We start from the raw sequence: 10646 nt of genomic DNA on the forward strand, positions 1-10646 counted from the left end.
CGCAGCTATAGGCTATTGCTACGGATTTTTTGACCTATTACTGTGGAAAAAATTGCAGTTATAAGCCCTTTTTGTTGGTTGTGTTTTTCAAAACTTGGGTATTGGGTTGATATTAAGGAAACTTAGAGGGGAGGGGGATGATATTTTCCCTTTATATAAAAGAAGCATGCAATGGGTGATGTCCGAACTGGGCGGGGCCTTGTCGGAAATGTCTCAGATGATTGTTGAACAACACAGACCGGGTATTGTCATCTCAGTCTCTTGATGTTAGTCTCTGGCTACCTGAGTGCCCAATGCACATAAAATGATGCTGAGAAAGAGAATGTCAGTGGAAAACCATTTCATTACCCACCATTCCTTAACAGTTAGCTCCACTTTCTAAGCCTTTCTTGCTTCTACAACAGAAAGAGAAGAGACCTCTACCAGAGATATCTTTCTCCTTATGTTTCACTACTAGGAGCCTGTAACACCAGAAATTTCTGACTTCGCTGGCGAGGTTCCAGTGATCTACGCCGACCCACAGAAGTGAATGGAACAAATTGGATAATGCCAAGTTCTGGTGAAATCTTCATCCATCGCTGTTTTGCAGCCACCACTGTTACGCTAACAACAACATGACTGCTCGTTCTATAAACATAAGTTACCCTTCATCCAAATCTATGTGACTTGGAATTTACTCCAATGAGATTTGAGATTTGGGTAGAATTATTTTAATTTTAACTTGGATGCTCTACATATCCAGCTCTCAAAAAGTGGTCTTAAAGATAAGACCAAACTTTAGGGAGATGGATTCTTACGTGTGGCTTTGGAGAGTAGTTATATTACGATAGTTGTTTTATTTAAATTTAAATATGTATTTAGAAATTACATGCTACAGCAAGGGAGCGGTGGGTTTAGATAGAACTCTATTTGGGGAAGTAAGTTCCTGGCATATGATTAATTTCTAGAATTAGAATAGATACTCATACAAATTTGTTGATATCGATCGACATACATATTCATTAATAATCATGCTCATGATGCATATTTATCCATATAGGTATGCATTAAGCGCTCTATAGGTTGTGCAATTAATTTAGAAGAATTCTTTGATCGGCTGAACTGGCAAAAGACCACCAGATCCGATCGAAAATATTAATTTTCTTGCTAAACTTTCGAGGACCATAACTTTTAGCTAGGATGGAGTTATGGGAGCCATAATACCTTTTCGTAAAGGGCATTCAACGCTCTATACGCTGACTAATTAATTAGAAGAAAAAAAAATCCAGAAGCATTCCTTGATAAGATGGATCGATAGAAGACCACCTGATCCGATAAAAAATATTAATTATTGAGCTCAACTTCAGAGGGTTATAACTTTTTGTTAGGATGGAGTTAGGAAGCCATAATACCTTTTCGGAAAGGGCATTCATCAATTTATAGGTTGTCTAAATAATTCAAAAGAATTCCTTGATCAGCTAGACCGACAAAAGACCACCCAATCCAACTAAAATATTAATTTTTCAGCTCAACTTCCGAGGGTCGTAATTTTTCTATAGGATGGAGTTACAGGAGCAGTAATACCTTTTCAAAAAAGAGCATCCAGTGCTCTATAGGAAGTCCCAATGTAGAGTAGATTTCAGAAGAATTCATAGATCGGTTAGACCGATAGATACCACCCAATCTGGCCGAAGATATTAAATTTTCCAGCTTGATACCGATCTGATACACTTGTACAAAAAATGGTAAAATGGTAATAAAAATAGTTTTTTAATAATAAAAAAATAGGGGTAAATGCATCTAATTTGGCCAATTTGATTCACCAATCCAATCCACTGATCTAATACGATACACCAATCAGATCCTAATACCGAGATTACAAACCATGTTTAGGAGAGTACTTAGTACGGTAATTGCAGTTGGACAGACAATGGACATGTTGTGGGAAGAAAAGGAAAGAAGGGAATGAATATTGGAGAGAGAGAGAATGCCACCCTGACAATTTTATTACAGACGATTTATTTCGAAAACCCTATTACAACCCCTTCTTTTTCGTAATTTGATTTCATTTCTTCTCCCTTTCTTTAATGTAGTTAGCCATTTATTTTCTTTTACCTCCACTTCTTTTTTGTGGTACAATGCTGCTCAATAGTTCAGGTAAACTATTTTCACATCTTTAATAGAATTTAATGTTGTTAAATCTTATTTGTTAGAAAAAACTTATTCATACATTCATTTCTTCCTCTTTCTCCTCTTCCCCATCTCCATTTGTGAGCATAATTGTTAATTTCATTGTTTTCAATACTTCGTCATCTCCATTTGCTAGTATAACTGTTGATTTCATTCTCCCCTTCTTTTCGATAAGGTAACGTTTATTTAATAACTGTTGATTTCATTTCTTTCAATACTTTGTCATCTCCATTTACGACCATAATTGTTAATTTCGTTTTTTCTATTACTTCACCATTTCCATTTTGTTAGTTTTCTTTTTCTTATTTTTTCTTTCAATTATCCTTGCACGTATAAAATAGTATCAGAGCCAGGCACAACGGAGGAAATTGATCGTCTTGGTTCTATACGGAAATATCCTCCTCTGTGTAATGGCTTAAAATAAGAGTGGATAGTAGAGGATTGTTCAGTAAAGATTGACCGTCTCGGGTCCGTATGGGATTTTCATTAGATTTTTTTGGTAAGGTAACATTTATATCCTCTAGTACTTCGCCATCTCCATTTTATTTTTTTCCTTTGTCTTATTTTCTCTTTCAGTTATCCTTGTACGTAACAAAATAGTATCAAAGCTAAGCACGACAGAGGAAACCGACCATCCTGGGTCTATACGGGAATATCCTTCTCTGTATAACGACTTAAAATAAGAGTGGATGGAAGAGATTTGTTCAGTAAAGATTGACCGTTTTGGGTCTGTACGGTATTTTCATCTGATTTTTCATTTGTCCGTGACACGTTGCATCTCAAACCTCAAACATCAAGCATTGTTGGACCAACCTTGGGGGTAACATCCAATTCATATCTATTGGCCATCAGCAGAAATAACTTGGGATTTACTCCAATGAGATTTGGGATCCTAGTAGAATTATTTTAATTTTAACTTGGATACTCTGCAAATTCAGCTCTCAAAAAGTGGTCTTGAAGACAAGACTAAACTTTAGGGGGATGGATTGTTACGTGCGGCTTTGGAGAGTAGTTATATTGTAATAGTTGTTTTATTTAAAATTTAAATATGTATTTAGAAGTTGCATGCTACATAAGGGAGTGGTGGGTTTAGATAGTACTTTATTAGGGGAAGTGGGTTCCTAACACATGGTTATTTTTAGAATTAGAATAGATACTCATACAAATTTATTGCTATGGCTTGGCATACATATTCATTAATAGTAATTCTTGTGATACATATTTATCCATATGGGTATGCGTCTAGCACTCTATAAGTTGTCCAATTAATTTAAAAGAATTCCTTGATAGGCTGGACTGGCAAAAGACCACCCAATCCGATCGAAAACATTAATTTTCCCGCTCAACTTCTAAGGGCCATAACTTTTAGCTGGGATGGAGTTATGGGAGCCATGATACCTTTTCATAAAAGGCATCCAATGCTCTATAGATAACCAATTAATTCAAAAAATTTCAAAAAGATTCCTTGATCGACAGAATTGACAGAAGACTACTCAATCCGGTCAAAAATATTAATTATTCAGCTCAACTTCCGAAGATTATTACTTTTTGCTAAGATGGAATTACGGGATCCATAATACCTTTTCAAAAAAGGCATTCATCGCTCTATAGGCTGTCTAAATAATTTAAAAGAATTTCTTGATCGGTTGGACTGACAAAAGACCACCCGATCCGATTGAAAATATTAATTTCATAGCTCAACTTTTGAGGGCCATAACTTTTCTCTATAATAGAGTTATAGGAGAAATAATACCTTTTCGAAGAGGGCATCCAGTGCTTTATAGGAAGTCCTGATGCAGAGAAGATTTCAGAAGAATTCCTAGATCTGTTGGACCGATAGAAGACCACCCGATCTAGTCGAAGATATTAATTTTTCAGCCTGATACCGATCTGATACACCTATACGAACAAGGGTAAAATGCTAATAAAAATAGTTTTTTAATAAAAAAAAAAGGGATAAATGCATCTAATTTGGCCAATTCGATACACCAATCCAATCCATCGATTTAATACAATACACTGATCAGATCACAATACCAAGATTAAAAATCATGTTTAGGAGAGTACTTAGCCCGGTAATTCCAATTGAACAAACAATGGACACACTGTGGGAAGAAAAGAAAAGAAGGAAATGAAGATTGGAGAGGGAGAAAGTAAAGATTGGGAGAGAGTGCCACGTTGGCAATTTTACTACAGAGGATTCACTTTGAAAACCCTATTACAAACCCTTTTTTTTTGCATTTTGATTTCATTTCTTCACCCCTTCTTTAGTGTAGTTAGCCATTTATTCATTTTACCTCCACTTATATTTTGTGGTACAATGTTGCTCAATAGATCAAGTCAATCATTTTCATATCTTTAATAGAATTTGATGTTGTTAAATCTTATTTGTTAGAAAAAACTTATTCCTACGTTCATTTCTTCCTCCTTCACCTCTTCGCCATCTTCATTTGTGATCATAACTGTTGATTTCATTTCTTATAGTACTTCACTATCTTTATTTGCGAGCATAATTATTGATTTCATTCTCCCCTTCTTTTCGGTAAGGTAACTTTTATCTGATAACAATTAATTTCATTTATTCCAATACTTGTCAATCTCCATTTTATTTTTTCTCTTTTTCTTATTTTCTCTTTCAGTTATCTTTGCACATAACAAAATGGTATCAAAGTTAGGCCCGAAGGAGGAAATCGACTGTCCTAGGTCTATACGGGAATATCCTCCTCTATGTAATGGCTTAAAATAAGAGTGGATGGAAGAGATTTATTTAGCAAAGATTGACCGTCTCGGATCCGTATAGGATTTTCTTCAGGTTTTTCATTTGTCCATAATAAGTTGTACCTCAAACCTCACACTTCAGCATTATTGGACCAACAAATTTGTGGACGTAACATCCAATTCATATCCATTGGCCATCAACAAAAAACATTTGGGCCTTACTACAATGAGATTTGTGATCTGGGTAGAATTATTTTAATTTTAATTTGGATGCTCTGCAAATTCAGCTCTCAAAAAGTGGTCTTGAGGATAATACCAAATTTTAGAGGGATAGATTGTTATGTGTGGTTTTGGAGAGTAGTTATACAATAATAGTTTTTTTATTTAAATTTAAATATGTATTTAGAAGTTGTATGCTCTAGCAAGGGAGTGATGGGTTTAGTTAGAACTTTATCAGGGGAAGTGGGTTCCTGGCACATGTTCTAGAATTAGAATAGATACTTATACAAATTTATTGATATGGATCGACATACATATTCGTTAATAGTCATGCTCATGATACATATTTATCCATATGGGTACGCATCCAGCGATTTATAGGTGGTCCCATTATTCAGAAGAGTTCCTTGATCGGCTGGATTAGCAAAAAATCACCCAATTCGATTAATTTTTCTATTCAACTTCTAAGGCCCATAACTTTTAGCTGGGATGGAGTTATGGGAGCCATAATACCTTTTCGTAAAGGGCATCCAATGCTCTATAGGATGTCCAATTAATTCAGAAAAATTCCTTGATTGGATGGACCGGCAGAAGACCACTTAATCCGTTCAAAAATATTAATTTTCCAGCTTAACTTCTGAGGTCCATAATTTTTTGTTAGGATGGAGTTACGGGTGTCATAATATTTTTTCAGAAAGGTCATTCAATGCTTTATAGGTGGTCAAATCAATTCAAAAGAATTCTTAATTCATTGGATTGATATAAAACCACCCGATATGATCAAAAATATTAATTTCCTTGCTCAACTTCCAAAGGTCATAACTTTTCTCTAGGATGGAGTTACAGGAGCCATAATGGAAAGGACATCCTACACTTATCTTAGTAAAAAATATTAATTTTTCAACTCAAATTCTGAGAGTTATAACTTTTCGCTAGAATGAAGTTACGGGAGCCATAATACCTTTTTAGAAAGGGCATCCAACTTTTATAGGCTAGAGATTGGGCTGCCTTTTTAGTTAGAATGTGAGATGCTCCACATTATTGAATCTAGGAAATTTGTATAATGGACCCATGTTTTAAAGGAAACTCCATGGATAGTGTTGATTTTTAAAAATTATTACTATTGAAAGAGAATTGCATTCAATCCATAGTCTGTTTAAGTCACCCTCCTTAATAAGCTTTATTCCTTCAAAGAAAGTAAAAAATTCTGTTGTAAAATTGGTTATAACATCAACATTAGATGAGACATACTAGATAGTCACACCTTAAGACGATCTGAAAATTTCCCCTACACCTGCATAACCTAGATTTTCAATTGAACTCTCATCAAAATTTAGTTTGATTCATCTCTAAATTTCTATTATTCATGTTTTCTTTTATTCAGCTTCATACCCTTAAGCCATCAACCCTATTACAACCTGAGTTTCCTTTACGTGTGACTTAATCCCTAGTTTAAGATTCTGTTTCTAGGATTGTTTGAAGCTTTCAAATCTTTTATATATTAAGTGGTATCTGAGCATCGCAGGGAACTAGATCCACCTGATCTTATGGCTACTATATTGGATATGTTCAAACAACTAAGGGATAAGATTACTGAAAATCAAAGGAACATCGAAGATAGGTTGTTAGCAATGGAGACTTGAGTTACAACTCCTACTCATGACTCTCATATTCTACTGGATGAAGAGACCCATTTGGCTCACTCAACAGCTTATATCCCTAACTAGAGGGGTATAGAAAGAGACCCATAAAGGGTTCCAGCAGAAGAATTCATTGATTGACTGGACTGACAAAAGATCACCCGATCTGATCGAACATATTAAATTTTTAGCTCAACTTTCGAGGGCTATAATTTTTCACTAGGATAGAATTACGGCAGCCATAATATCTATTCGAAAAGAGCATCCAATGCTTTATAAGTTGTCCAATTAATTAAAAAGAATGAAAAAGAATTCATTGATCGGATGGATTTGCAAAAGGCTACTCGATCTGGTCAAAAATATTAATTTTTCATATTGTCATCGAACAATGACTGGAAGAACTAGATGGTGAACCACCGATGAAAGAATACGTAGTGACTCCAGTTATCATTGAAGAACCACCTGTGGAGGAACATACAATGGTTGATCTTTTGATCGAATTAATTGAGTTTGTGCTTCCATATTTCAACTTTAACAACGGATTCGTATCATTGATCTTGTACCGTTGGATTGTAGTTGGATCATTCGTCTCGTGGAGTCAAGGAGAATGGTTGATGATCGTATGTTGAAGATTGTTTCATTCTACAAAATCTGAGGGAGAGCTTTTTTTTCAACATGGGGAAATTGATGTAGTTGCATAATTGCATTAGACATTAATCCTGTATAGAGGTCCATAAGGTGTTTGAGACAGTCCAATGGACTGAAATGATGTTTAGGTAGTTATAGGTTGGGCCTTTTATTTTCTTGAGTTTCATTATACAATTCATAAGCCCTTAAAGTGGGGATAAAGTGTAACACCATGAATGCTTAACATGTTTATTTTATTATTTTATTGATAATTATTATAATAATGACTTAATGATACTTTAAAATAGAGGTATAAAAGTATTTTAAAAAATAATTTAAAAATGACATTTCATTATGTCATTACAAAAGTTGCCATTGCCATGCACATTTTCCAAGTATAAATGTGAAATAACATTATTATCTTCATTAGGAAAAAATTATGTATCATACTATAAAGGCAATAAAGTATAGTTACAAATTATTTAACAATTTGGGAGGTGCCAATGAGAAAATCTCTTTTATATATGTTGAGCCATTTTGTTGTTATTTGATTTTCATCATTAAGGGCAACAGTAGTTATGATCTACCTTTTTTTCAGAGAGAGTGTTACATGCACGTAGGGGAAAATGAGAGAAAATAAAAAAATGAAATAAAATAATATAAAAATTAAAAAAATTAGATGTAAAATAAGGAAAAAGATAAAAGCTTTATAGACCAAACTTGGGGTCTTGGCTTATGAAGGAAGCCAGCCTTAACTCAAAGAGTTTAATTTGATTTTAAAGTCCCTTCTCTATTTGTTAGTTCAACTATATATATGATTTACAATAGTATTAGTTATCCATAACTACTCAACTCTCCCCGAACTTCACTCTAACTATCCTTACTTCTTTTCACTCTTGCACGTAACATTCCATCCCCCTAGAATTGTCTTTGTCCTCAAGGATATAGAAATTAAGAAAAATACTTACCAAAAGAAAAGAAAATTAAGAAAAATAATAATTCCACTAGGATCCCATATCTTAGTATGAATATCCCAATTATTGAAGCCAGAACGATAATCTCACGGCACACCAATCTTATTGTAGAGAATGGTATCTCCTTTAAGGATATATTTTTCTTCTTCATCGCCTTCTTCTTTTTCATCAACGTCATCTTCATCTTCACCTTCATTGTCTTCTTCTTCTTTGTTGGCTGCGACACATGTACCATTATGGCTACCTCTTCCTTTGGCCTCCGCTCCTCACTTGAGGATTCTTTCAATGCAAAGTTAGCTGACATATGTGATCCAAGTTTCTCAAATATCATAGTAAGCTTTTCCATGATTTCGGTTAGCTTCCCTATGATTTGTTGCCACCCAAAGTGAAGTGAACCCATAGCGGCTTCCAATTTCTTGACTTTTTCTCTCATCCCTATCTCTGATACCATTTGTTACGTATACGCAGGGAAGATGAGAGAAAATAGAAAAATAGAAAAAGAGATACAATAAAGAAAATGATAAAAACTTTACGGACCAAGCTTGGGATCTTGGCCTATGAAAGAAGCCTACATTAACTCAAAGAGTTTAATTTGATTCCAAAGTTCCTTCTTTATTTGTTAGTTCAACTATATACAAGATTTATAATAGTAGTAATTATCCATAACTACTCAACTCTCCCTAACTTCACTCTAACTACCCTCGCTTCTTTCCATTACTCTTAACTATTTGAACTTACATAACTACCCCCACACTTGTATGTAACAGAGAGAGATTTCTTCTTCTATTCATATTGTTATCTTTCTCACTGTGGTTAAGGGTAGTAGTATAGTATTAAAAAAAAAAAGAAAAAAAGTAAAGGGTAGTAATAGTTTCTTATCCTTCTCAGCTTGTCATCTTCCTCATTGTAAAGTGTGGTAAAGTTTTAGATCTACTAGCATCAGATGCACATGCAAGACTCAAACATCTTTTGCATGAAACATTTAATCAAGATTGACTGAGATGCAAGTTATCATCAACTAGAAATATTGTAGTTTTCTAGCCAATTAGAATCACCCATAGCCAGTCCAAGTGGTACAAATACAGACCTCAACCTTAAGCTAGCTTGGACTCGTCCAATCAAGTTTCAGGTTTATCCAGGTTGGGGCTTGGAATCGAATTGGGCTTCTACCATAAGGGAATAAAATCCTCTCCAATTCCTTGATCGTTGAGTGCAGTGCAATTCGGGGTTGAGAGGTCGACATCTGGCAGACGTGACATCCACTGGTTCGAGGTCGATTGAGTCAGTTTTTTTTTCCTTCTCGAACTCAGCACCGTTAGATGTCGTGCCTGCCAGGTGTCGAGCTCTCAACCCCAAACTGTACTGAACTGGCGATCAAGGAATTTGAGAGGATTTTTTTCCTACCATGAGTGTATAGAGAAAACTTGAAAGTTGGTATAAAGTCGCTTTGGAAGAATCTCTCAATCAATGTTTCTCCTTTAGCTTTCATAGCTCAGTTGGTTAGAGCACCCGTTTAGTAAGCGGGAGGTCTTGAGTTCAAATCTCAATGAAAGCATTTGCAAGAAATCATGTTTAAGTTTTTATTTTTTCACTACAAAAAAAAAAAGTTACATTTTTTTCTTTTCTATTTTTTAAATGATTTTTCTATTCAAATTCCTTTCATATGCTTGTTTTTGCATAAAACTATAATGAAAGTCTCAGTGGAGCAATTCTTTCAATACTTTGATATTTTATTTTCTTGTTGGAGTTCCTTTCAGTTCTTCTCTGAACTCTGATGCCTCATTGGAAAACCAGGTTTTCTAACTCAATTCGTTCTCAACAAAACGTGGTGGAAGAAATCCATTAGAGGTAATATGACCTTTCAGTCTTGGAATAGGGTTCTAAATAATTTATATTTTTGTCAGTGAAAAAATAGATTTCAACTTTTAAATAGGGTTTGTAGGAACAAAATTAAAGAAGTAGGCTGAGGTTGCGAGAATGAAGTGAGATTCAACAGGGGCATTTCAGATGACTATTAATAGGTGGGATTAAGAGAGATTATGATGCAGGACTAAGGTCACTAACACAAGCTAACAACCTAACCCAACACAAGGATCACTATCACTGATAAACAGCAGGTTAGACACTTAGACACTTGTTAACACTAATAGAAAGGCAAATAAAAGGCTTAACAACTGGCTAAGAATAGGGTTTGTCCACTTTGATTAACCCACAAATCAGAGGCAAGGTAAAACCCGAGTCCGGATCTTCTGCTGTACTGCAGGGTGTGCAGTGGTACATCCTGTGGCACAGTAAAGGC

The 10646-nt window shown here is 34.8% G+C and overlaps 1 non-coding gene across 1 annotated transcript; it reads left to right on the forward strand.

Moving 5' to 3' along the window:
* The first annotated feature begins 9828 nt into the window (after nucleotides 1–9828).
* Nucleotides 9829–9902, forward strand: TRNAT-AGU. The gene has a single exon. It is a non-coding gene; the product is annotated as a tRNA-Thr (tRNA).
* Nucleotides 9903–10646: the final 744 nt, after the last annotated feature.

The sequence above is a fragment of the Telopea speciosissima genome, chromosome 2, assembly GCF_018873765.1.
Source record: "Telopea speciosissima isolate NSW1024214 ecotype Mountain lineage chromosome 2, Tspe_v1, whole genome shotgun sequence".
NCBI classification, from domain to species: Eukaryota; Viridiplantae; Streptophyta; class Magnoliopsida; order Proteales; family Proteaceae; genus Telopea; species Telopea speciosissima.